Here is a 26654-nt window from a genome sequence, read left to right on the forward strand (position 1 = left end):
ATATATATATATATATATATGCTAGTAAGTGTAGTAAGTGAGTGTTTTTCATCATTTTCAAGTATTATGTATTGCACTTAACTGTGTGTGGCGCTGCACAACGTCTTCATATGGCTGACAGCACAGTAGGTCGGCATACACCAGTCTCACTACACATGTGAGTGATGCTTCACACTATGGTAGAACAATAGCTAGGTTGCTCCTAAGCAATAGGAAGTGTTTTAGTACCATTCTGACCTTATGGGACCACCATTGTAAATATGGTACATTACTGAAAGGTTTTGTGGCACATGGCTATACTATCACTAATCACTTCTGAAAAAAATTTTAGTTGTTGCTACCAAATTATATAGTGGTGTGTGTGTGTGTGTGTGTGTGTGTGTGTGTGTGTGTGTAGTACTGGGGTTTGAACCACTGAGGATGGAACCCAGGGGCATTCTACCTCCAAGCCACAACTCCAGCTCTATATTTTTATTCCTTATTTTGAAACAGGGTCTCACTGAGTTTCAAAGGGCCTCAATAAATAGCTGAGGCTGTCCATGAACCGGGATCCTCAGCCTCCCAAATGCTGGGATTACAGGTGTGTGCTACCATGCCCAGATTTTTTTGTTTTGCAACAGAGTCTTTCTGGATTGCTGAGAGTCACTTGAGTTGCTGAAGCTGGACTGGAATCTGATATCCTTCTGTCTTAGCTTTCCAAGTAATGGAATGCCCCTGGCTTCAATTTCCAGTACCCTGCCCCCAATTAAATTAAATTAAATGAAAAGTAACTTCTCTTAATGTCTTTAAGTAGTACAAAATTGACTGATTTTATTGTCTTGCCTTTTGTGTGCATCTCTTTCTCATGTCCTGTGAGGAGTACACGTAAAGTGCTCTGCTCTATACCAAGGCTTGGTGGTTATCTCCAGAGGACTTACTAGTATGATTGTTTATTTGGGTTGTGAGTGAACTCACCACTTTTTCCATGGACCACTTATTTTAGCTGAAAATATGTCTGACAGTCAAGCCATATTTAGTCATACTTGGTAACACTTTTTTCTCAAAACTGAACAAAAGCAAGCCTGTCTCTTCAGCAAAAATGACTGGCAATATTTGTTATCAATGATAAAGTACAAGTTTTAAAGAAAAATCCAGAATTTTGGAAAACTTCCTAATACCTTAAGACTTTTCAACACAACATGATCTACATGATTTTTTGGGGGGTATTGTATAATAACAAACACACATGACCAGTGTATGGTCTTATATAGGAAGAATTCTTGACAAAGAAGGAGAAACCATAGATGAACAATAAGGTGACCCAACTGAGGTGGATAGGAGGGGGAAAAGGAAAATTTTCTAATGTACATGATGTATATTCACAAACATACCAAAGTAAGTCACTGAGCCAAACATGAAAAGGAGGGAGGGAGGAAATGAGGTGGGAAATGAGGAAGGGCTAAATGAGTAATGAATACATCCACTCCTCTGCCATCTTGTACTCCATTAACTTGTATGAAGACAATGTACCAATTTAAAAAATTATTCATGGGAGAAAAATGTATTCAGATTATAAGACACATTTTTGGTTAGGTTTATCCCTAGGTATTTTATTGGTTTTGAGGTTAAAGTGAATGGAATTGTTTTCTTTATTTATTTAATTATGGATTCATTGGTGCTGGGAGACTGGCTATCCATTTGCAGAAAGCTGGAACTAAATCCTTACCTCTCACCATGCACAGGAATCAACTCGAGATGGATCAAAGACTTAGAAATTAGACCAGAGGCTGTGAAGTTGTTAGAAGAGGGGATAGGCTGAACACTCCAACATTTAGGCACAAACTTCCAAAAACCTCCAAAACCTCCAAAGCGCAGGAAATTAAAACAAGAATTAACAGTGGGATGGCATCAAACTAAAAAGTTTCTTCTCATCAAAGGAAACCAATAAGAACCCAAAGAGGAAGCCTACAGAATGTGGGAGAAGATCTTTACCAGCCACCACTCTGATAGGGGGCTAATATTCAGAAAATACGAAGAGCTTAAAAGACCACACTAATAAAACAAACAACTCAATCAAGAAATGGGCAAATGAACTAAATAGACACTTCATTCAACATCATTAGCCATCAGGGAAATGCAAATCAAAACTATACTGAGATTCCATCTAATCCCAATCAGAGTGTCAAGCATAAAGAAATCAAATAACAACAAATGCTGGTGAGGATGCGGGGAAAGAGGAACTCTTTTGCACTGTTGGTGGGAGTGCAAACTAGTTCAGTCACTATGGAGATCAGTGTGGAGATTCCTTAGAGAAATGGGAATGAATCCACCATATGATCTGACTATACTACTCCTGGGTATCTTTCCAAAGGGCTTAAAATCAGAGAACTACAGTAACATATGCATACCCATGCTCATAGCAACACAATTTGTAATAGCCAAAATATGAAAAAATGTCTCCATCAACAGATGAATGGATTGCAAAATTATGGGAAATACACACAATGCAATTCTACTCATCTATAAAGAATAACAAAATCATGTCATTCACAAGAAGATTGAAAGGCCTGTAGAACATTATGTTGTGAGATCAGCCAGGCACGGAAAGAGAAAGGACATATGTTTTCCCTAAAATGCCCAAACTAGGGAGTATTAGGAATACCAGAGGAACTCTAGATAATGGAGGGGAACCTCAGCAAAACTAGAATGGAAATATGGGAGAGGAAGAAGGCTGAGGTTGATTAATGGAGGAGCTACATTCTAATATGTGTAAAAGTATGAATGTAGCATGGTTAACCTGGACACTCATTGTTGGGAGGGGGAAAGGGGAAAGCGGGGCAGGGGAGAGGGCACAAAGCACACTCTGAATGTATGCCATTTTCAGTATGTTCCACATAAAAATAAATTTTAAAAATTACATAAAAAATAATAAGACACATTAATTAATTTTCATGTACCAGAGTATAAGAATTTATATAAAATGTTCCAGATTTTACATTGCAATGAATTTTTAAGAAATTATTACATATTAGCTGGGCATGTTGGTGCCAGTACTTGGGAGGTTGAGACAGGGAAATCGCAGGTTTGAGGCCAGACTTAGCAACTTAGAGAGGCTTTTAGCAATTTAGCCGGACATTGTTTCAAAATCAAAAATAAAATAGAGCTAAGGTGTAGCTTAAAGGTAGAATGCCCCTGGGTTCAATCACCAGTACCAATTAAAAAAAAAAAGAGAAAAGAAGAAAGAAATGACTACTCTTTGAGTTTGAATAGAATGGTAGAATAATACACATAATTCTCTGAGAAGATCATTAGGTTCCTTTCCCTTTTCTTTTTACTTGTCTGTATGAAGTTGGATGTTCTTTATATAGTTCGACTAAAACAAATAACTCATCACAACAGATTGAATGTGGGTATAGATATGTGACACATCAGGTCCCTCCCCCTTCCCGCAGGGGCGGAACCCTAGAAAAGGAGGAGGAGATTCTGCTGTGCGATATCAGAGGCTATAAGGCAAGGCAGGCGATGTAGCTAGAGGGGTGGAATTCCCACCATAGTCCTACCCACAAGAAGTATGTCTTAAAAGAGAGGCATTTTCCCTCCAGCCTCGGAGGAGCTCGCAGGTCTAGCGGGTCTCCGGGAGGTCCAAGAATAGGGAGGGAACGGAGGAAAAGCCTGCCAACGCTGTGTGCATCTATGTCACTATTACTATGAATTGCATTATGATGTGAGACTATAATGCACCAGTAAACATATAAAAAATAAAAATTAAAAAATCTATTCCTCTTTTGTTAATACAGATATTCAAGAGACTTGTACATACGTGAAAAAATGTCATTTTCTGTACTACATTTTATTTTCTTGAAACATACATATTTATTAAAAAAATTGGTGATATTGCACCCAGAGGTGTTCTATCTCTGAACTACTCCCTGCCCTATATTTTTTTTGGGTGGGGGGGAGTACTGGGGTGGCATTTAGGGGCATTCTACCTCTGAGCTACACCCCTACCCCTATTTTTATTCTTTATTTTGAAACAGGGTCTCACTGAGTTGCAAAAGACCTCACTGAAAAGCTGAGGCTGTCCGTGAACCCCAATCTTCCTGTCTCAGACTTCCAAATGCTGGGATTACAAGCAAGCACCACCATGTCAGGCTGCTCTATTTTTTTTTAAAAGGGTCTCCCTAAGTTACTACATGTTATTGGCCTCAAAACTTTCATCCTCCTGTCTAAGCCTCCCAAGTTTTGGGATTCCAAGTGTGTACCACTGTACCCAACTTGAAACATGTTTTCATAAAATTATGTTTAAATTAAGGATGATGAATATCAGTAGCTATAGCATATGTGATAGAAGGTCTTTAAAATCTGGATAATTTTTGAGAGTATAAAGGAGTCCAGAGCCAATATGTCTGCAATCCTATGCTCTCAGAGGAACAAAGCCCTTCAGAAAGAGAAGAGTTTATCTGCTCTGGAGCCTGTTAGAGGGAAGACATTCGTGTGGGATGTCATTGAAATGAAGGTAATAATATGGCAGAGTGGTGCGGATCAGGGCCAGCCAGCAAAATGGATTAGATTGTCTACGTTTTATTTTAGTTTAGTAAGGAAACTTTTCCTAAAGTGATTTTTAAAGCAATAGTACTAGCTTGTTCTCTCTCTAAAGACATTTTGTTTTTATAAAATTACAGCCTGGAGAGCACACTATGTGTTTAGTCTGAGTAGGTAGCCTGAGTTGTTTGTTAAATACTACATCTCGGATTTGTGGCTGTTCCTCAAAAATAACTACACGACACCAGCAATTAAATTTATGTATCATTTTGATTATTTATACTTTAGCGAATCAAAGGAAGTAAATAATGGTCTGCAGCTGAGTACTTCATCAGCATTGCATCGGCAAGCCCTTGAGATTCCTCCCATCATGAAGGTGGACACAACACATAATCTTCCCATTACCGAGTCTGGAGGGAACCGTCCTCTGGGCTCCGTCATCCCGGCATCTTCCCATTGCTGCGTTGCGAACATGCCCTCTGAACCCCCTGAGGATGACATCTTTGGTCTCAACTGTTTTCTTACTTCTTCTTCCTTTTACTCAGAGTGTTGATCATTCCAAATTAGGAATTTTTTTAGCTCTGCCTCCCAGATTATTACAATATTGGACATAAATAAGGTATTGTACTGAATTAGATTGGCAGCCAATAGCCTCCCTATGGAAGATCAGTAGACAGGTGGGTTCTCTCTTTTCACAGGTACTGTTACTCTACCTGCCTCCACTTTATTATTTTTATTTTTATTTGATACTGGGAATTAAACCCATGGCTATTCCTTCAGCCCTTTTTATTTTCATTTATTTATTTATTTATTTTTGAAATAGGGTCTAGCTCAGTTGCTGAGGGCGTCTCTACTTGCTGAGGCTATCCTTGAACCTGCGATCCTTTTGTCTCAGACTCCCAAGTACTGTCATTGCAGGCGTTGTACCACCCATCCCTGGCTCTGCCGTCACTTTAGTTCATGTGATGAATAAGACTTAGTTCAGTCTTGCTACACAAAGATTCTGAGTACTTCTAGCCTGACTAAGAAGGTAGACTTTAGTGACATGAGCTCTGGGGGATGAACTGAATCACCTAGAAGGCCTCTTCTCACATTTAACATTTAGTGGCTCCTACATGTAATGGGCCCGCTGTATGAAAAGTAGAGAATGGGAGCAACTAAAGCCACTGGAGGTGACTATGACTTGTCTCAGCCCCTCATATGAAGGCTGAAGTGGGAACCTGGCTTCCAGTTTCTCAGTGTGGGAGAGATGATGAACTGGCGCTTCCTCGCGTGCCACAGACTGAGCCAAACCAGACACTGGTCATCATCCCTGAAAACGAAAATGGAACTTATATTCAGCAGCTGGCTTTATGAGAATGATAGGACACTGAGGAGACTTTCTGTGTCATGGTTTAAATGGATGGGGATGAACTTGTGGGGTTTTAAAATTGTGAATCAAACAACAAATTATTTAGGTTTATAAAAGTTAGAAACTTTTAAAAGTTGCTTTTGATCTGTCTACTGAACTTTGTAATGAACAGTAACAAAAACCCATTAATATGTTTACAAAGTTTATATATTAAATATTACTTAAGAATTCTGTTCAATTATGAATGATGGCTGCCTGCCTGGGTTCTGTATAGAGAATGATTCTGAAGTTCAGCCTAGATGAGAGAAAAAGCACGTCACAGTTGATTAATGATTGTATTTAGTTCTTCTGATAGTGTGTGCTGGGTAGTATTATCTCTTATTTCATTTTATTTTGTTACTGGGGATGGAATATAGGGACATTCTACCTTTGAAGGACACCTCAAGCCCTTTTATATTTATTTTTGAAACTGGATTTCATTATGTTGTTGAGGGTCTTGCTAAATTGCTAGGGTTGCCCTCGAACCTGCAATTCTCCTGTCCCAGCCTACTAAGTACTGGGATTACAGCCCTGTGCCACCATTCCTGGCTCCTATTTTATTTATGAGCTGAGTGCAAAGAAATTAAATAACTTGCTAGAGATACATGATAGACCTGGAACATGAATACTAAATGCCTTTGAGGGACTATTAGTCACTTTGATGGCACAAATAAGCCACTATTCCTCAGGACCTTCATTTTCTCATTTCTAAAACTCTCCAGACTACATTGCTTTTTTAAATCCATTCAACTCAATTGTACTTTCATCGCCAAATAGTCATAGTCCAATTAATCACTTTACACCCTGACAGTCTTGCTGTCCTTTCAACCTTAGAATGTGGGTCATCACTTGGCCTTCAAAGCCAGGCCGAAACCTGCAGTGTTTTTTATCCTTGCATATTTTAGATCCTATTTTTCAAATATATGGGAAATACTTTGAGAGGTAGGATGCTTCTCTGTCCTCCCATAGACTAGAATCCTACCTTCCCCATGGGAAATGCTTAATAAATCTTAGCTGGTTGTTTGATATGACCCACCACCCTATGTTAATATTATAAGATGCAGAACCTAGTATCTGTCACAGACTGAGGGGCAACTAGATAATTTCTTCTGAGTCAGTACTACCTGGGTGTGCTTCACTTAGTGATTTAGAATTGGGAGCATCCTCTTCCCGACAGCCTCTGCTCCTGGCCCTTCTGAGTATTATGAATGCCTGTTTATCTTCTTGCCTTCATCAACAGCTGCTGTTTATTTAGCAGCCTGACTTAAGACATTCCGTATATATACTCAATGAAGGCTTTCTTTCACTATTATATTTCTGCGGAGGGTGAAATGCTGTCTTGTTTTTCCAGTTCTCCTCCTAAGTGTGATGATTTAGATGTTCCTGCTGTTAACTGGCAGCTTTTCCACTTCCTTCTACCATCAAGTACCCGGACTTCTCCACAGAAGCCACTAATGAGCTTCTTGACTTTCAGGCCTCCAGTTCATTATAACAAAATTTCAGCAATGGCTGAAGTTCTGGACCTTATTTTTTTTTTTCTTTCCTTTCATTAGAAGGCAAACAAACAAACAAACAAAATGTGTTCTTTGCAGCAGCCAATGATTCGATCTTGTGTGGTTAGGCTCCTAAAAACAAAAGTGATGCAAAAATCCGATTCAGATTCAACTTTCCAAATGAGCTGAAAGTTCGCAGATTTCAAGGAAAGTATACTTTCTCCTTTTCTGTCCCCTTGTCTCTCTCCACATTCACTCTTTTCCAATGATACTTCATGCTTCTAAGTGCGCTTCTTCCTTCTTCCTTAGCACTAACTGACTGAGTTTTCAAGTATATAGAGAACAATTCTAGGGAGTGTGTGCATGGAACATAGAAATGAAAATGCTCCTGCCCCATCCTTCTGCTTGACTTCTGGCTCTAAACGATGCCATTCAACCCAACTGCCTGCTGGCCCCGGCTGCAACTTTCTCTCATTCAGGCGCTGCCAAGAGGCTTCAATGGCCTTTTGTGCTGCCTCTCCTGAAGCCTTGCTGTGGCCCAGGGTACCCAGAGCTGTTAGCAGCAGGAAGAGCCACCATGTCACACCTGCTCTGCCCCCTGTCCTCTGCTGCCCCAGCAGTCATTGCGGCTGCCTCTTACAGAGTGGATTTCAGAGTAGAAGTTCTGTTTCCTCCCCAGTTCTTACTGGAGAGGATACACTGGAGGGAGCAGGCCTGGGCCTCTCAGAAGGCAACTCAGCGGTACCTCAGCCCCTGGGTCCCTTCCTTGCCACCGTCTCATATATCACACCTCGGGGGAGAGTGGTGTAGTTATACTTTCCTTTTGATATCTTTTAAAAATTTTTCTTCTTTATTTTTGCTTCTGCATCAGGGTTCACAATCCCCATTCCTCAAAAAATACATGGAGATAATTGCAAAGAAAAATATATTCTGCCTCCTTTAAACATGCGTAGGTCATCACTCCCCATGTTCATAAACACATGTTGAGTCTGCTCTGCCTTCCTGCCCAGACATGGGTGATGTTTTATTTTCCCTTCCATGAAAAAAAAAATTTTTTTGAAGTGTCATCTCTTGTGAAATTGTCTTGTGAAATTGTGCCTTCAGATTTAAGTTCAGTGTGTATGAAGTCATACAGAAGAGAGAGGTCTATCCCCAGAACCTGTGAGGTAACAGCCAGCTCTTCCCAGTCTGCTGGCCGGCTTCCCACCTCGTCGAGCTTGGGAAGTTAGAAGTGGGAACTCCTCATATCATTACATTAATTATGCAGGGCGGGGACATATGCAAGCCTTCTTTAAAGAGACAGAAAGCTAGAGATTACAATTCGTATATGTTTGTGAGGTACTCATCACTGCTCCACTTAAAGTTGCTGCTTATTTTCTCTGTTCCAAATGTTCCGTTCCTGAAACTCGAAGTTTTGCATTTAACCCTGAATCTGCCAACAGGGATTAGTCTTTGTCTGAGGTGTCGGACAGTAAATGTTCTTTGCTTAGCGTTGAGGCATGTCCAGGAATGGTTTCCATGTTTTTACTCTTCTAAACGGCTATGGAAAGTTCTTTCTTTCATATTCAATCCGATACTCTTCAAATCTTCACATCACGTACAGCTTACTCACTCTTATACATTATTTAATATATAACAAAGAGAAGAGAACCACTCTGCCTCTTGAACTTTTGTGAATTTATTACATAGTCCCCACGATCGCCAAACTCATCTCTAACTACTTTTGCCACCTTCTCCGATGATTCTTCAATATCTATTGGGGACTTACAATGTGTCAGACCTGCTGTGAGGACAAAGACAAACTGAGAAATGGCCTCTGTTTAACTTAAGTTCTGAGGCTGAGAAGAGGCAGCATACATATACTTATTTCCAACATGATTCATTTTCTAAGAGGAAAGAAATCCATTTTGTGGAATCTTCCACCCCCACCCTGTGATAAAAGTTCACAGCCCTGTTTAGGGGCGTCTGTTGAAAACAAGCTTCACAAATCAGGAAGGACATTTGTGTTGTTTTGGAAGGATGAGTAATAGCACATCGTACCCTGGAGAGGAAAAGGCATTTCACACAGAGGAGGTACAGTGCTTGCAAACACTTAGTGGCTTGGTGGCCATGAATAGGCAGGACTGATGTGAAGAAAGTAAGAAATACGAGGCAAGGCATGGTGGTGCACACCTGTAATCCTCAGGACTGGAAGGCCGAGACCTGAGGATGGCCTATTCCGGGCCAACCTCAGCAACTTACCAAGGGCTTCGGCAACTTGGTGAGAGCCTATTTCAAAAGAAAAGATAAAATATGGCTGGGATTGTAGCTCAGAGATAGAATGCTCCTAGGTTCAATCTCCAATACTACAAAAAAGAGAAAATAATTGACAAGACTGGGTTGTACCATAAATGACTACTACCATATATAACAATGTGACGACAATAATAATAATAATAATAATAATAATAAATATTATTCTGATTTACTGAATGTGTAGGAACAGCCTGAAAGATAGATAAGAATGAATGTAACTACTACCTACCTTTCTGTTTCACTCAGAAGCAACACTCTAAAAGTGATTAAAAGGGTCAGTTAATGAGTATCAACTGATGTTTCTCTTCTCAAACACTGCTCTGGTTAATCTGCTTTTGGGCTCTCTATCCTGATGTAGCCAGTCCAGCCTTCCTCTTGTCAGTTGAGCGGCTGAGTATCTTTCATATCTGTATCAGCTCCTGGTTTCACCTCAGCCATTACTAGCAGCTAGTTTGCAGACAGAGTCAATGGTGTGTCAATTTGGAATATCAGTTTAGAGATTTTTATTTATGTTACTTCCAAAACGAAAGGATACTTTTAGCAAAAAGTATCATGAACATGGGTTTTGGCATGCATTATATATCAGGTGTTATCTAATGCTCCTCTTTTTTATTTGAAGATACATTTGTAGTCATCTTTTGACACTTTTATACCTTTTTTGTCATCTACTGCTTTACCTCCCTGGGTGTAGGGTGTATCTGGGCTCTCACTAGGGAGTCAGACACTGACAACTTCTATACACAATCATACCCCCTCCTCTGGTAACATGGAAAGCAAAGATTCGGTTTATGCATTTTGCTTTGTGTTTATTCCCTGCCTGGCATTTCAAAACGTGTGTGAGAATTACTGGGGTGTATACTGTATTAGAGGTATTACATTCAGAGAGAAGAGGAGTGAGAAAAATAGGAAGAAGGTAAGAAAGAGGAAAGAGGACAGAAGAGAAGTGGGCAGGGTGGGGTGAGGACGAAGTTCCCACTGAGTGAGTCTCCACACAGGTGCTGAGGTCTAATGTTAATCTCAAGAGCCAAGAGAAGACAGACAGATCTGGGAGGGCCGGAGCCAGGGAGGGAGGTTGAGTCCCTTCCTGCTGAAAGCCATATGCGGCGGTGAGCGCTTGTGCAAATTTCCCTTGGGATTGCAACCTTGTCTTTCATGAACTTCTCACTCCTGTTATTTCCAGTTCCGGACCATCTGATCAGAGACTAGTGGAATTTCCAGCTCTCTAGGCACTAATTTCAAGGGCTGAAACAGCAGTCCCTCGGCGGCTCCTCCCACAACCACTGCTGCCCCGCTGGGCTGTGGGGCTCTGCCAGCACAGGCACTCTTGCCCAGGAAATAGAAGGGGCACTTAAGTAGCACTTAGGACTCTCCTAACCAATCCCAAGGACTCGGAACCAGGCCAATTCTAAATTAAGCTTTCTTGAGTAAATGAATAAGGACTCAAGAAACCTCAGAGTGGGGGAAAAAAGATGAAAACTTGAATCTCCCTCCCGATGCATGTCTGCTAACCTCCCTTTTTGACAGGTACACCATGATCTGTTTCTATATTTTTATGTTTTAGGTATTTCTAGTGGTCAACTTTTAAAATGTACCTAAATCATATATCAAGACTTAAAAGCCCCGAATAATATTTTCATAGAGTTGGATGAGATCTTTATTCCTTTAGTGATTTGTAGGGAAACTGAGGCCTACGGAATGTAAAGCGCTTGATCAAGGTCTTAAAGCTGGCAAGAGAGGACAAAAAAGAAAAAAAAAACATTCCTTCCAGCTCAGGATAAAATATGTTTTCTATCATTAAATCATGTCAAATAAGATTTCTGGGAAAGGTAACAAAATGATGATGAAATGGGTCTATTGTAGCTTTTCAGTAGCTAGATTTAGTTTGTGCGTGCGGTGTTCATCTAGGGAGTTGGGTGACTTGCTCGGTGTCTCCCAGTGATCTCACTGAGATCCACGGCCATAGACCTCAAGGGTAGAGATGCTATTTTGACCTCAGAGCAATTACTTTGCCTGAATAAAATGCAAACAAAGGAATGCCAAGGCCTACTGTTCTGGAAGAGGGTAACACTGCCTTGGGATTCAAACCCAGATTTCCACAATGCTCTTAACCTCGGTGCTGGGTCACTGGGCCGAAGCTTTGCGCGGCAAGTGACGTTGAAACCACCAGCCCGAGAGCTGTGTGTTACGGGCCACGGCCGTGCTTCCAGATGTGATTTGACTGTGGTTTTAGATCTGTCTGTCTGGGGTGCTAGAAAGAATGCTGGTTTGGGCTGGGAATGTGAAATTCTAGTTTTAGTGCTATGGAATCAGGTGGTCCGGGGAAGGCCTGTAAGTTTCTTGGGCTTTAGTTACTCATCTGTGAGGTACCTCTGTCTTGCCTAAGAGAGACTTCTTCCAACTGACAAGTGAGCTAGCAGAAATGAGGAGTATTTGTAAATGTATTAGGTTAAAAATGTAGATTATTATTGTTTGTGATTTTTTTTCTTTTAGGTACTGGGAGTTTAATTCAGGGGCATTCTATCTCTGAGCTACACCCACAGTTATTTTTAATTATTTACCTATTTATTTATTTATTTTGAAACAAGAACTTGCTAGGCTGCTGAAAGTTGAGGCTGCCATCGAACCTGTGATCTTCCTGTATCAGCCTTCCAAGTACTGGGATTACAGGCGTGCACCACCACACCCAGTAATGTTTGTGATTCTTAATATTTAGTTAGTATTGAAACAAGTAAGCTTTTGTTAAGTCAGATCTCTCGAAGCATTAAGGCCAAAGTCTGTATTGACACACCCCATACTTGAGAGAAAGATGTTATGTACCGCTTAGTTTGAATTTTCTTGATAGAATGAAGGCAAAGTATGTCAATAAGCCATGTGCTCTGGAACATCCTATTCATGGCCTGTGTATTATGGTTTCATTTTTTTTTCTTTTTGGACCCATTTTCTCTGATAGATCTTCATTTCTATGCAAGTTCTATGGCATTACCCTTCACCATTAAAGCTAAAGAAATATTTTATTCTGGGTCTTTTTTTTTCCTAGTAATTTTGGTTCTTTGCCTGGATCTGCCTGCCAAATGTCATCAATGGATTCAATAATCCACTCTGCTAAAACCTGCCATGCACCACCGTTGCTTTGGAGATAGGTCAGTGAATAAAACAAGGCAAAAGGCAAAGGCACATCCAGGATCATGATATTTTGGATTTAAATGATATTTCTATTCATCTCAATTTATATTGTAGGACCTTCCATGCACTCAAGCTAAAAGCAACCAATTGATGGTGGTCAGTGCTCTGTCTCACTCATTCACCTTCATTTCTTCCTGGATTTCTCGACTATCTAGTTCTACTGGGCCATTCCTCTTCTCCCCTTGAAGTCAGCATTTGACCTTTACTGCAAGCAAAAGCTATTAGATAATCCATCTTTGGAAGCAAGAAACCAAAGGTAGGCAGTGCCAATGTAATCATCTATCTGTTTAACTATGCCAATCATAACCTTCTACTCTGCCATACTAATCCTCAGCTCCCGGGTATGCTCAAAGTCTTAATCCTCTCAAGTCACTAAGCAATGCTAAAGTTTTGCAGTGTTTGTTAAGTTGGTTCACTAGGCATTCATGTTACCTAACATTGCTGAGTTCTATAGAGCAGAACAAACTCTGTATTTGCCTTTGAAGATGACAAAATGGTCTCTCCACTATCGCTATTGGAACGTTTAGTCCTAAGGGCACATGAATTTACTATATATACATATATACGCGTATATATACATATATACTTGCGTATATATATACGTGTTTATATATGTATTGATACATTTATATATACATATATATTTATTTATTTGTGCATTTTCCTCTCACATCATAATGTAGTTCAGAGTGATAGTGACATACTTGCACAGGGCACTCGGTGAGCTTCCCCCAGCTTCCTCTCCCCTCCTTCTCCTTCCCAATACATAAAATTGAGATGAGCATCAGTTTTCTCACATATATACATAATTTCAGTGAAAATATTTCCTTTAGTAATTCTCCCACACCCCACCACCCTCCTCTAGACCCCCTCTCTCACTCCACTGGGATTTCTCTTGCATTGTATAAAGTCCCTCTTGTATCCCAATTACCCCGTAGCTTCCACATATGATAGAAAACATGTAATCTTAGACTTTCTGTGAGTGGTTAATCTCAACATAATATTCTCCAGGTCCATCTATTTTTCTTGAAATGACATAATTTGTTCTTTTTTATAGGATGTATGTATCTATTCTCAACTCACACTTGATATTTATTCTCAGTCAATTGTTGCTTCTCCCTCCGCCAGTTCTCATTTCCTGTCTCCCATTTTATTCTCTGCAAACCTTTTGCCACACACAATCCAGAGGAGTATTTCTGAATGTGAAGTCCAGCTGTGGCAAACTTCTCTCTTGGTGGCGCTTCGTTACTGTTCTGAGAAAGTAGGCGAAAATCCTTAACCCTCTTCACAAGACCCTGCACATGCTGACCTTCAGGAACGTACTATATTTCTTTGCTATGATCTAATCATGTCATATGTCTTAGTGTCTTTGAACATATTTCCTTTTTTTTCTGTCTTTCATCAACATCTAAATAATTCCAATTTATTCTCCAAATCTGCCTTAGGAATGTCTTTCTCCAGAAAAAAAAAAATAGCACAAACAACTCTAAAATCTTCCTAGCTTTTCTGTGGACTCTCGTGGATACGGGCCTTCCTCTATCTTCACCATCACCTATCATTTCCTGTTCTAATTATCTAATTACTTCTCTATTTCACTATCTAGAAATATCTGAAGTTCGTGGCCTCATATATGTTATTCCCTGTTACAGTCTGAGTACAGTTCAGCGCTTGGCCCTTAAAAAAATGCTTAATAATTTATGTAATGAATGAATGCATGCAATTTAAGTCTCTATTCTTCTAAATATTGGCTAATTGACTTTTTGTATGTGTGGTACTGGGGTTTATGGAAACCCTTCTACCTTCAGGCTATACTCCCAGACCTATTTTTATATTTTTTTTTATTTGGAAACAGGGTCTGGCTGGCTTCGAACCTGCACAATCGTCCTGTCTCCGCCTCCCAAGTGCGGGGATTACAGGCGTGCGCCACCACGCCCAGCACTAACTGGCTTTTTAAAAACATTCTCTATTGGTGCATTGTAGTCACACATCTTAATGGGGTACAAGATGGTGGAGGCATACATGCACACATCACCCAATTTTAACCTGTGACTTAGTCACTGCTTATTCTCTCCCACTTCTTCCCAAACTATTAACTCTGCTGATTATCCTTTAAAAGCTCTTTTTCCTTCGATGTTGATGAAACTAACCTTTATTGGAAGATGGCGGTTCAAGGTCAGTCTCAGCAGCTTAGTGAGGCTTTTAGCAACCAAGTGACATGCTGTTTCAGAAATAAATAAATGAATAAATAAATAGTCTGGGGTATATCTCAAAGATAGAATGTTCCCAGGTTCAATTTCTAGTACCCCCTCCAAATTCTAAGAGATCTTGTATATTTTCACTTAGATCACTGCAAAATGAGTTGTCCAACTCCAACTCCTAACCCTCCCTTGAGCTCAAGCCTTGTCCTATGTCCTGTAGGATCCTTTTTCTCCTGGGATGCAGCAGTTTTGAATTTGGGCTTATTTTTTTTGCTTCCAAATAGTCTCCTTTTTCTTCCAAAAATCCTCAACGTGGACCAATTATCACTCAAAATCATCCAAATTTCTTTCTCCTTTCTCCCTAACATTAAATAAGTCATTATGATCTATGTATTCATCTTTTATATATTATTCACTTTTGTAATTGCCTCCATGTTTTATTTTTATCTTCACAGGTGAGTCTTCATTCTTCCTTACCTGCCTCTCTGAAACATCCCAACTCCACCCACTGGCCCATGTACAGGCCTTAGGAGAGTGCATATTTACATCTTCATATCTTCATTCTACCTTCTGACTTATCATTCCGCCTATCTGAGTTCTCGCTCTTGCTCTCGCTCTCGCTCTTACTCTCTTTCTGGTACTGGAGATTGAATCCAAGGACATTCTATCTGAGCTATATCCCTAACCCTTAAAACTCATCCAAAATTATTTTTTAATTTGTTATTGGTGCATTGTAGTCATACATCTTAATGGGGTAAAAGATGGTAGAGACACTCATGCACACATCATCCAATTAGCCCTTATCCAATTCCCGCCCCATTCCTTCCCACTCCCTCCTTCTTTTATTATAAACATTCCCTCGATGCACCGATCCATAGAAATCTTTCTTATAAAACAGATTTATCTTCTTTGCTATATTTTTATCATTTAAAATATACTTCAATTTCTTATTTATTTAAACATATTTATTATTTAAAAAGTAAATAATCATTTTACCTTTTAGTTCTCTGATCCAATTCAGAACCCAAGACAGGAAAGACAATCAGTGATGTGAAAAGCTTCAAATTCCAGAACACAAGTTTATATTTGAATCAGAACTACTTGAAGAATATTAGTCAACGGGCAGACCTTCCATGAAGTATCTGAGTGAGAATGAGCGGTAAAAATTAGGAAGGGGGTCCTGAGTAGAATGGAGAATAGATACACTAACAAGTTCACTAAAAGTTAAGAAGAATCTGGACACAGTAGACAAACACCAAGATGTAAAAGTGGATGGCATTATAAAAGTAGAATCGATAGGTGTGACTACTGCTATATTCTGAATAAGGAAGGAAAAAAATAATCATGAGCTGGGATTGGTGACACACACATGTAATCCCAGTAGTTGGGAGGCTGAGACAGGTGGGTCACAGGTTCAAAACCAGCCTCAGCATATTAGCAAGACCTTCAGCAACTTAGGGAGAGCTTGTTTCAATATAAAAAATAAAAAGGGCTGGAGGCATAGCTTTGAGGTAGAATGCCCCTGGGTTCAATCACACACACACAGACACACACAGACCCCCCCCCAATAATTATAAGTCATTCATTCATTCATTCATTCATTCATTCATTCATTTAACAAACATCCTTTGAACACCCAGCATGAGGCACACATTGGATGGTGCCAACAGAGCAGTTTAAAGGCAGGGACCCTCCTCACCTCCCAAACCCACATTCTAGTGGGTGACACCAGGAGTACAACCTGAGAGACGGAGAGCTGGTTGGGCTGTTAAAATAGAGTTAATATAGGAATAGGGCACGTCAGAGAGAAGTTGATACATTTAGTTTTGTGAATAATTAATGTGGACTCACTCTGTGCTGCATACACGGTTTTCATCCCTTTTCAGGTATTATCGCAGTTAATCCACATGACCATCCTAAGAAGCTATTGTTATCCCCACTAGACAAATGAAGACATAGAAAGGCTGAGTCCTTATACAGTGCTGAGTGAGGGGCAGGGATCCAAGGCAGCCTGGCCTGTGAGGCTGCTCACTTTTTTACTAAAATGTAATGATTTTAGATACTTTATCAGAAGGAGGCTTTTAGAAGGCAACTGAAATGCATAATAAAGATTTAGGACATAAAGTAATTTATTGATTAAGATATGCAAACTTTCCATCCGTTTGTTTTCTAGCTTCTTAACCTATTGCGTATGTTATGCTTAGAAAGGCTTATCCCACCTCAAGATTGGGAAAATGTTCCTCCATATTTTATTATTTTTTAATTTTATGGTTTTAGTTACCTATGTTAAATCTTTAATATACGTGGTATTTAAATCTGTACATACTATATCTTGATTTAGTGATTAGAGTATATTCTTTATTTCATATTACATTATACTTTTATTCTGTTCAATTTTATTCTGGGTTAGAGTCTAAAAGACAAGAAATATATGTATACTTATATTTGTAACAAATAAATAGTAATTGTTATAATAAATAGAACAATTATTATGATATTATTTAAAAATTTTCCCAGGTAGTGTGTCTTTCTACTAGAGTCCTGCATTCTATATCACTCTAGTGGACTCCTGTGATTTTTTCATACTGATTTCTTTATAATTTTGGCTGCCCTATATTTTGTTTGTATGGTACTGGAGACTGAACTCAGAGATGTTCTACCTGTGAGCTACACTCCCAGTCCTATTTAATTTTTAATTTTTGACTTTGAAACAGGGTCTCAAACCTGTGATCCTCCTGTCTCAGCCTCCTAAGTACTAGTACTACAGTGATGTATCACCACACATAGCTATCACTAGGATATTTTAAAAACACTAGAAATTTGTGTGCCACTATATATATATATATATATATATATATATATATATATATACACACACACACACACAAATATACACACATATGTGTGCATATATATGTGCACACATATATACATATGTGCATACATATATATGCACACACACACACACACACACACACACACACACACACACACACACACAGAGTTAATTGCTGCATCTCCAGCATCTAAAACAGTGGCTGACATGTGGTAGGCACTTGATAAATACATGTCGGTGCAAACATAAATAGAATTATGCTACTTTCCTGCTTTAAACTCATCCTGTGCTTCTCATTTTCACCATAAGAAAATTTAAATTCCACTCTAGGTCCTAGATGGCCTGGTATCTGCCTCTATTTCATACTCCACATAATCTAACCCATTCTCTTGCTCAGCAACATGCAATAGCCTCGAATCATAGTAAGGAGCTCTCCACTCCACAAACCTCCGAGTCCTTCCTCCTCATGATCTTTGCAACCCCACACTGTTCTAGTAAAGAAAAATATGTTGCCTACTAACGAGCAGCTTCGATATTTCCTATTGCTTCATTATTTCCTATTGAGACTACAGGTACTGGGAGTTGTCATCTTTTTTAATCACATAACTTTGTGATTCAAAATCTCTGATAAATCGTTTTGCTTTGTTTTTATTTTCTTTCTTGCTCACCAAATCGAATGCTCTACGAGAACACATTTTGTTTGTGTTTTTCTCTAATGTGATTCCAGCACCTAACATAATGCCTTGGGTTTAGGAGGCATCCTATAAATATTTGTTAAGAAATTTAAAGGACTTCTTTTATGACAATCATTATCATGTTCTTGTTGAGGTGCCTAGTAATCAGCTCGGCAATTTTTATTTTGTGGTACTGGGGATTGAACCCAGGGGCATTATACCTCTGAGCTACACCCTCAGGCCTATTGTATTTCTATTTTGAAACAGGGTCTCACTAGATTGATGAAAGTCTCACTATTTGTTGAGGCTGTTCTCAAACCTGTGATCCACCTATGTCAGATTCCCAAGTACTGAGATTACAACCATGTGCTACCATGTTCAGCCCACATTCGAAATAAGGTCTCACTAAGTTGCTGAGGCTGGCCTTGAACCTGTGGTCCTCCTTGTCTCAGCCTCCCAAATACTACGATTACAGGCACGGGCCATCATGCCTGGCTTCTACCTACTTATTGATTTCTTCTATCCTACCTCAGTCTGTACTTAAATATACTTGCTACCCCAAAAGGTTTAATCCTGTCTCTCACCTTGGATATTTTTCATCCTCTTTTCAGTATAGCGAGTTTATTTTTGTTTTGTTTTATTTTTTTATGATACTGGAGATTGAACCCAGGGGCATTCTAGCTCCAAGCTACATTCACAGCCCTATTTCTTTTTTATTTTTGAAACAGTCTTTTATAAGGTTAATGAGAGTCTCACTACTTGCTGTGGCTATCCTTGACCCTGCAATCCTCTTTTCTCAGCCTCCCAAGTACTGGGATTACAAGCTTGCACCATCATGACCAGCTCAGTCAGACAATTTTTAAGGAAGTAACTTATTGAATAGAAAGAAATTTATCAAGACACCACTGCTGTCTGTAGTCTTAATCCCTCAAATATAAAAATAATAATAGCAAAAAAAACACTGTGCTCAAGCCAACTTGACTAGTTAGTTATTTTATTCAAAGTGCTTACAAGTATCAATATGCACATTCATGTCATAACGTTCATACATTTTTTTAATGAACACATAATTAATAGAAGTTATATGGAAATAAGGAAAAAGATACATTATACACAGAGTGTTAGAAGCATCAAATACTTAAGATGGGATGTTACAGAACATATGTGAGAGTTTTTGAGGACAGGAAAAAAAGACAAAAGGCCCAGCCAGTGTTATAGAACCTGGGGGAGCTGGGCATGGTGGCGCAGTTTGTAATCCCCGCGCTTGGGAGGCGGAGACAGGAGGATCGCGCAGGTTTGAAGCCAGCCGCACTGGCAGAAGAGACCCTCTTTCCAAAAATAAAATAGGTCTGGGAATGTAGCCCGGAGATAGAAGGGCTTCCAGGAACCCCAGTACCACCCAAAAAAAACAAAACAAAACAAAACAAAACAAACAAACAAACAAACAAACAAACCTGGGGGAAAAATCCAATGAACATGGGCTGGAGCAGTAGGCAAAGACTTAGTGTCACCACCTGAGCCATCTACCTATATACTCCAGCATTGCTTAGGTATGTATGGGTACCAAGAACAATGCCAGGGGTACGGGGCCGCAAAGAGGCCAGCTAAAGCTTCAAGTGAAAGCAGCTGGACAACTGAGAACAAAGGAATGACTAAGAAAAAACAAAACAGCGTGTAAACACCAGCTTGGATATTATCTTAAGAAATAAAAAATAACATAGCAAGGACGAGTTGGAAGAAGGGAAAGCAAAATAAGAGGAGAGAAGAATATGAAAAAAGACAAAAGATTTAAAAATATGTAAAGGTAGAAGAAGAAATCTGGTAAAAACTTGTAGAAAATTATAACTGTCCTAGAAACTGAAAATAAGCATGTGTTAAAAAGCATACAATAAAGCCGGGCGTGGTGGCGCACGCTTGTAATCCCAGCGCTTGGGAGGCTGAGACAGGAGGATTGCATAGGTTCGAAGCCAGCCTCAGCTATTTAGTGAAGCTCTCAGCAACTTAATGAGACCCTGTTTCTAAATAAAGTATAAAATAGGACTGGGAGTATAGCCCAGAGGTAGAAAAGCCCTGGGTTCCACCCCCAGTACCACCAAAAAATAAATAAATAAATAAATAAATAAATAAAAAGTGTACAATATCCAAATCATATAAAATCATGATGCCTGACTGGTTCTACTGTATGGTGTGGGACAGTTTTAAAAAATCTTAAAGTGTTGTTTACTTTTCAAGTTGAAAGAGAAGACTAGGAAAATTAAGATAAACTTATTTGTCTGGAAGGATCTTTACCTTTAATTGTGATATTTTACATTTTCTTCTGTGATCAGGAGGCAAAAATACAATAACTATCTAAAATGGAAAAATATTAGTGGAGAGCTGAAAATTCTCTTAATCACCCGACACTTATTTGTTAACTATTCACTATGAATACTGGTTCAGATTTGTAGAGATAACAAGAGTGTGATTTTTTTTCACTTGTATAATTGAAGAGTTCAGAAATAATCACATGACTGAATTAATTAAAAATCAGTGCCATATTTATACTAAGTTTATTTTTTGATCTTTCATTATGAAGTTTATTATATAAGATACAAAGGTTAATAAGGCAACCTCAGCAATATTAACAGAACAATGATGGTGGAGGAGCTCTGAAAATACTCGTTTATTTTATTTCTTTTTTTTTTTTTTTCTTGTAGTGGTACTGGGGATTGAACCCAGGGTCATTCTGTCTCTAAGTTACCCCCTCACCTTCTTTAATCTTCATTTTGAAATAGGGTCTCACTAAGTTGCTGAGGACCTCACTGAACTGCTAAGGCTGACCTCAAACCTGTCTCAGCCTCTCAAGTACTAGAATGACAGGACTGGGCCACCATGCCCAGCTCCAGTTTCTTTATCTAGAAAAGGGGTGTGTTTCACAGTTTGGAAAAGACATTTACTGCTCATCCAAAGTTCCTCTCCTTTACATTTCCCAGCTTTATCTCCCTTTGTGGTTACAGCCAGACAGATGAGTATTTCTATCCAATTTACTGTAGATAAAACTGATGTGTGTCGGTGGGACGAGATGGCGCACGCTTGTAATCCCCGTGCTTGGGAGGCTGAGACAGGAGGATTGCACAGGTTCGAAGACAGCTTCAGCTACTTAGTGAGGCTCTCGGGCAACTTAGGACTTGTTTCCAAATAAACTATAAAATAGGTCTGGGAGTATAGCCCGGAGGTAGAAAGCCTCCAGTACCACCAAAAACAAAACCAAAAACAAAACAAAATGAAATGAAAACAAAAGAAACTGATGTGTGTCTTTTTAGTCTTTTTAATTCTTTATTTAAAAAGAATTAAAGCTGTTGTGGAAGCTTTAAAGGCTCCCTGTTGGAGTGACCCGGACCCAGAGGTAGTGGAAATGTATCTGACCCACATTGTGTCAGAATAAACTTCTGTGTTGTTCATTGTGTTGAGATATCTCCTTCTCCTTTTTTCTCTTTCTTTCTTTCTTTCTTTCTTTCTTTCTTTCTTTCTTTCTTTCTTTCTTTCTTTCTTTCTTGTTTCTTGGTACTAGGGATGGAACTCAGAGACACCCTGCCACTGTACTATACCCCCAGCCCTCTTATTTTCTCTTTTTTTAAAAAATTTTTGAAACAGGGTGTCACTAAGGTGCAGAAGGCCTCACTAAGTAGCCGAGGCTGGCAATGAACCTGCAATCACCATGTCTCAGTCTCTTAAGTACTGGGATTAAAAGCGTGCACCACCGTACCTGGCTAGAGATTTCTGAATTTCTTTGTCATGGCTGCAGAGCCCATGCTGACCAATACAAAGAATTATTGTGAGAATCACAGGAGATGATGCACACAAATGTCTTAGGATAATGCCTTGCACAGAGTAAGCAGTCAATACATGAAAGTCATTATTTTTATAAACATTCCTAAATAAAATTAATTAAAATCTCGTTCTTTTGTTGTTGTTGTTACAGAAATAACTTAATGTTAGAAAGAAAACTATAGAACGTCTTGGCAGAACATTTCCTAAGATACTTTGATGACTTTGGGTGTTCTTTCTCTTTCTTAATTAAATCCACTCGATCTTTTGTGATAGGAGTAGCTATTCACTGAACTTGTACTTTTTGTAAGCAGAGTATATGTTTTTGGTCAGAGGTCTCTATGGTTTTTATTTATGGATAATTCATCACCCTAAACCAATAGTAAAAACCAGTGATCTTTCAAACGTGGAAACACCCTATAATTTTCTTCTGGCATTGCAACAACTTTGATGTTCATCTTTCTCTTTTCTGGCTGAATCTATATGCACTTACACATAGGATCACATTAAGCAAATGCTCAGACCACATGTAAACACAATGTGGCCAGACAATTCCTGAACCCTATGCAATGTTAAATTTTTAAGGATGTGAGCTTCTTCTGCATTGTTTTCTATACCATATGCTTTTTTTTTCACAAAAATCCTACTTAACACTTTATCATGGACCAATGTATTTGATATAAATTTAGACATGCTGTGATTTTTAAAGAAATATACTCTGTCATGTGCCCTGGGACAGAGCTTTCTGTGTATGTTGAGATAGCACATCCCACTGAAAAAAAGTTGGAGAAAAGATTTGGAAGGATGTGCTAAGGAATTAGAATATATTTGAATCATCTACTGATGAAAATAAGATAACCACAATAAGAGATAAAGAGAAAGGCAGAGGGGATTGATTTAGACTCATTCAAGGAATGATCAATTTTATTTTTAAGAAGTCAACACTCTAAAAGAAAGGAAAAAAAAAAAACACCTGTGAATGTATTTGATAAGTCAGATGACTCCTACCATTTAAGAACTGATTGGTGGAAGAACAAGCCCAGAACATTTGTTTATTTAGTGAGTGAATTTTATAAACTAAATCAGGAACCTGTTTCCCTCAGTTTTTATCCCCTCCTCTTGCAGTAGTTAAGATATGACTCGTCAGGACTGATTGATACAGCTGACAAAAACAGCCACAAGAAGGCAGAATAAGTGTGAGAGGTGGGAGAGAACAACACTCATTTAAATACTACAAAAAAAATCACTCACATACTCTCAATTTCCAACTTCTCTGTAGGAGATTTTTTTCAATTATGTATCAGGGAGCGGAGGAGGGAAGCCCAGTCTCCATAGCACACCTGGATTAAGAGGCCAGGCAGAATACTGTCAGAACGGGCAGGTCCTCAGCTGAGGGCCACAGGGTCTAAACAGGACAGGCCTCGGCCACTACACTTATGATCAGAATATTAAAAGAAAAAAGACAACCGCTGTACTTCTGGACGCAAGTAAGTACCAGGCTGGGAAGCCGTCAGTGCAGGGATTGATGGCCTCAGAAAACATCTTGGCAGAGAAGTTGAAACAAACAATAGGTGGCTTAACAAGGACAAATAGAAAAGATGGTGAGAGGGGTGGAGAGGGAAGAAAGAAAAAATAAATTGTGATTGTAAATTAGTGTTTAAAATGTCCATGCTCTCCCGCTGTATCTGAATTTAAAAAAAAAAAAAAAGCTTTGAAGAAGTTCAAAATAACAGGATACAAATGCCTCAGAAAGTCTATAAATTAAGCTAAACTTCACACATATTTAAAGAAATACAAGCTCAAGGAAATACAAGATGCTATTTTTTACCCTTACTAGTCAAAGAAAAACAAAGTTTGATAGTAGGGTGTTGGCTCTGGTGTGGGCAAACAAGTACTCTTAAATTCTGTTTTTGTTGTTCTAAGTATTTGATAGAGCAATGTCAAGGGCCCTGTTGTGGGGCAGCTACAGCTGCAGGGGAAGTTTCAGTGGTGAGATCCCAACAAGAAGAACACACACAGAGTCGCCATGCCATCTGGAGGAGAACAATAAGCAATTTAATTCTGCAGACCCATTCTTTATATAAGTTTCTACACAAAATGGCGCTCACCCACCTCCAGCCTGATGTGCGTGTGCATATTGCATTTTGCTTAGTCATTACACATCTGCAGCAGTCCGGGGTCATGTCTTAACTGCCCATCTGTAATCCCTTTGGGCCTCTACAAGCAACTTAGAAATTGCTACGGAAATTTAAAATAAATATGCTCTCTAACCCAGAAATTTCTAGCTATAGTTTCACTTGTTCAAAGACACATGTACACACAAACGCACAACTTTTGCAGCCTCTTTTGTCACTAAGCAGAGTGAACGCTACTTATAATGTTGATTGTACTAGTTATCCAAAGGAAAACCTTGTAATGCATTAAAAATACCTCAATATATGTTGATATAGAGTGACAGAATATGGAATAATCTCCAAAATATTTCATTAAGTGACAAAAACAATTTGTAATATTCTACATATAGTTTTTTCTAATCCTAAAAAAAAAAAATAAAGGAAACAGAATCTTCAAGAGGCCAACAGGAATCCATAATTGGGAAAGAAAACAAACTTTAAGTTTCTAGAACATAGTATGTAATTTACATAGGTGTGAAATAGCATGGTGGTCCAGGAAATGGGGAATAGTTCCCTTAGGACACACCAAAGAACCAAGCTGCTAATTTTACATTATCGTTTCCTCCCCTTGAACTCTGGTATGTATGCTACTATAAATATATCTGGTACTCAAAGAAAAAAACAACTCCTGGTTACCTAGAGTAACTACTAACATAGTTAGAAATGATTCAGACAAACACACTGGCGGAGCTGATCACATGGAGGACACCCCTGCTTGCAGTAAAAGGAGCCATCTACTCCTCCCCAGAACAGAGATAAGAGGCTCTCAGTTGGAGCCTGATCAACTCTAAACATCTCCCATGGTAACAAGGGAATCTACACCAGCCTTATAAATAAACAGGTACCTGTGATGTTTAAGTATGTGCATTAGTTGGCAAAGAAGACAAATATTTACCCACCTTCTAAGTTTCCTTCTGTGAAATTTGGAGTTCATTCTGGGGGACATTATTCGTGTGTGAGTGTGTGTGTGTGTGTGTGTGTGTGTGTGTGTGTGTCTTGTACTTTTAGACTCCATTATTATCATTATCCTAATTTGCAGGTCCAAGTCTTGCAGTAGATTTGCTTGCATAAGGTCTATTTTAGAATCATAGTCTCAGCTTCCCAAGTCTATGGCGAAGCTAGATATGGTACCATAGTTTCTGCTGGGTTTCATGCCATAGGCTGGTGTGAAATGAACAAATTTCTTTTTTTTTCCTCCTTCCAGCTTTTAAATAAAGGATTCTATCTTAATTCTTGTTTCAGGTTGTATTTTTATAGGTCCCTTAGTGAATCTGACTTCTTAAAAGTCACCATAGAGACCAGACACACTTTAGTCAAATTGTTCCTAAACAGAACAAAAGATGTCCTTGTAGGGAAGGAATTTTATGCTTTTGCAGTAACTTTCTTTCTAGTTCATCAAGACCCTTGTAGACACAAATAAAGGAGCAGAATAATAAGTCTCAATTTTTTTAATTTAATTTTTTCAAATAGCCTAAACCGGGCATGGTGGCGCACGCTTGTAATCCCAGCATTCGGGAGGCTGAGAACAGAGGATTGCGGTTTGTGGACAGCCTCAGCCACTTAGTGAGGCCCTCTGCACTTCGGTGAGACCCTGTTTCAAATTAAAGAATAAAAACTAGGGCAGGGCATGTAGCTCCGAGGTCGAATGCCCCCAGGTTCCATCCCCAGACCCACAAAAAAAAAAAAAAAAAAAAAGAAAAGAAAAAAGAAAAGAAAAGGATAGCTCCTGGCTATCTTCTACTTAGAATCCTGAAGATCTTCCCTGCTGCAGGTGGCTACATCCTGGTGAATGTGTCACCTGATTTTTATTCTGGAATGGGCTAGGACTCAAAACTTTTCTAGTAATATTATTTATCATTATTCTAATATATTTTTTGTTTTGCAATTGACTGTGGTCTCAGATGCATCCTCTCCTTCAGTATTATCAGTTGTAAAATAAAAATATCAGAGTAGATTTTTTTGTAATGTACCATTGGGCTTCAAAACTCTATAAGCCTGTTGATTCTTGTTTCTGTAAGTTATCTAATGATATTTTGGTAGCTTGGAAGTTGGTCTCCGCAATCAGACTCCCCTGCCTGGTTGG

This window comes from Muscardinus avellanarius, assembly GCF_963383645.1.
Source record: "Muscardinus avellanarius genome assembly, chromosome: 8".
Classification (NCBI taxonomy): domain Eukaryota; kingdom Metazoa; phylum Chordata; class Mammalia; order Rodentia; family Gliridae; genus Muscardinus; species Muscardinus avellanarius.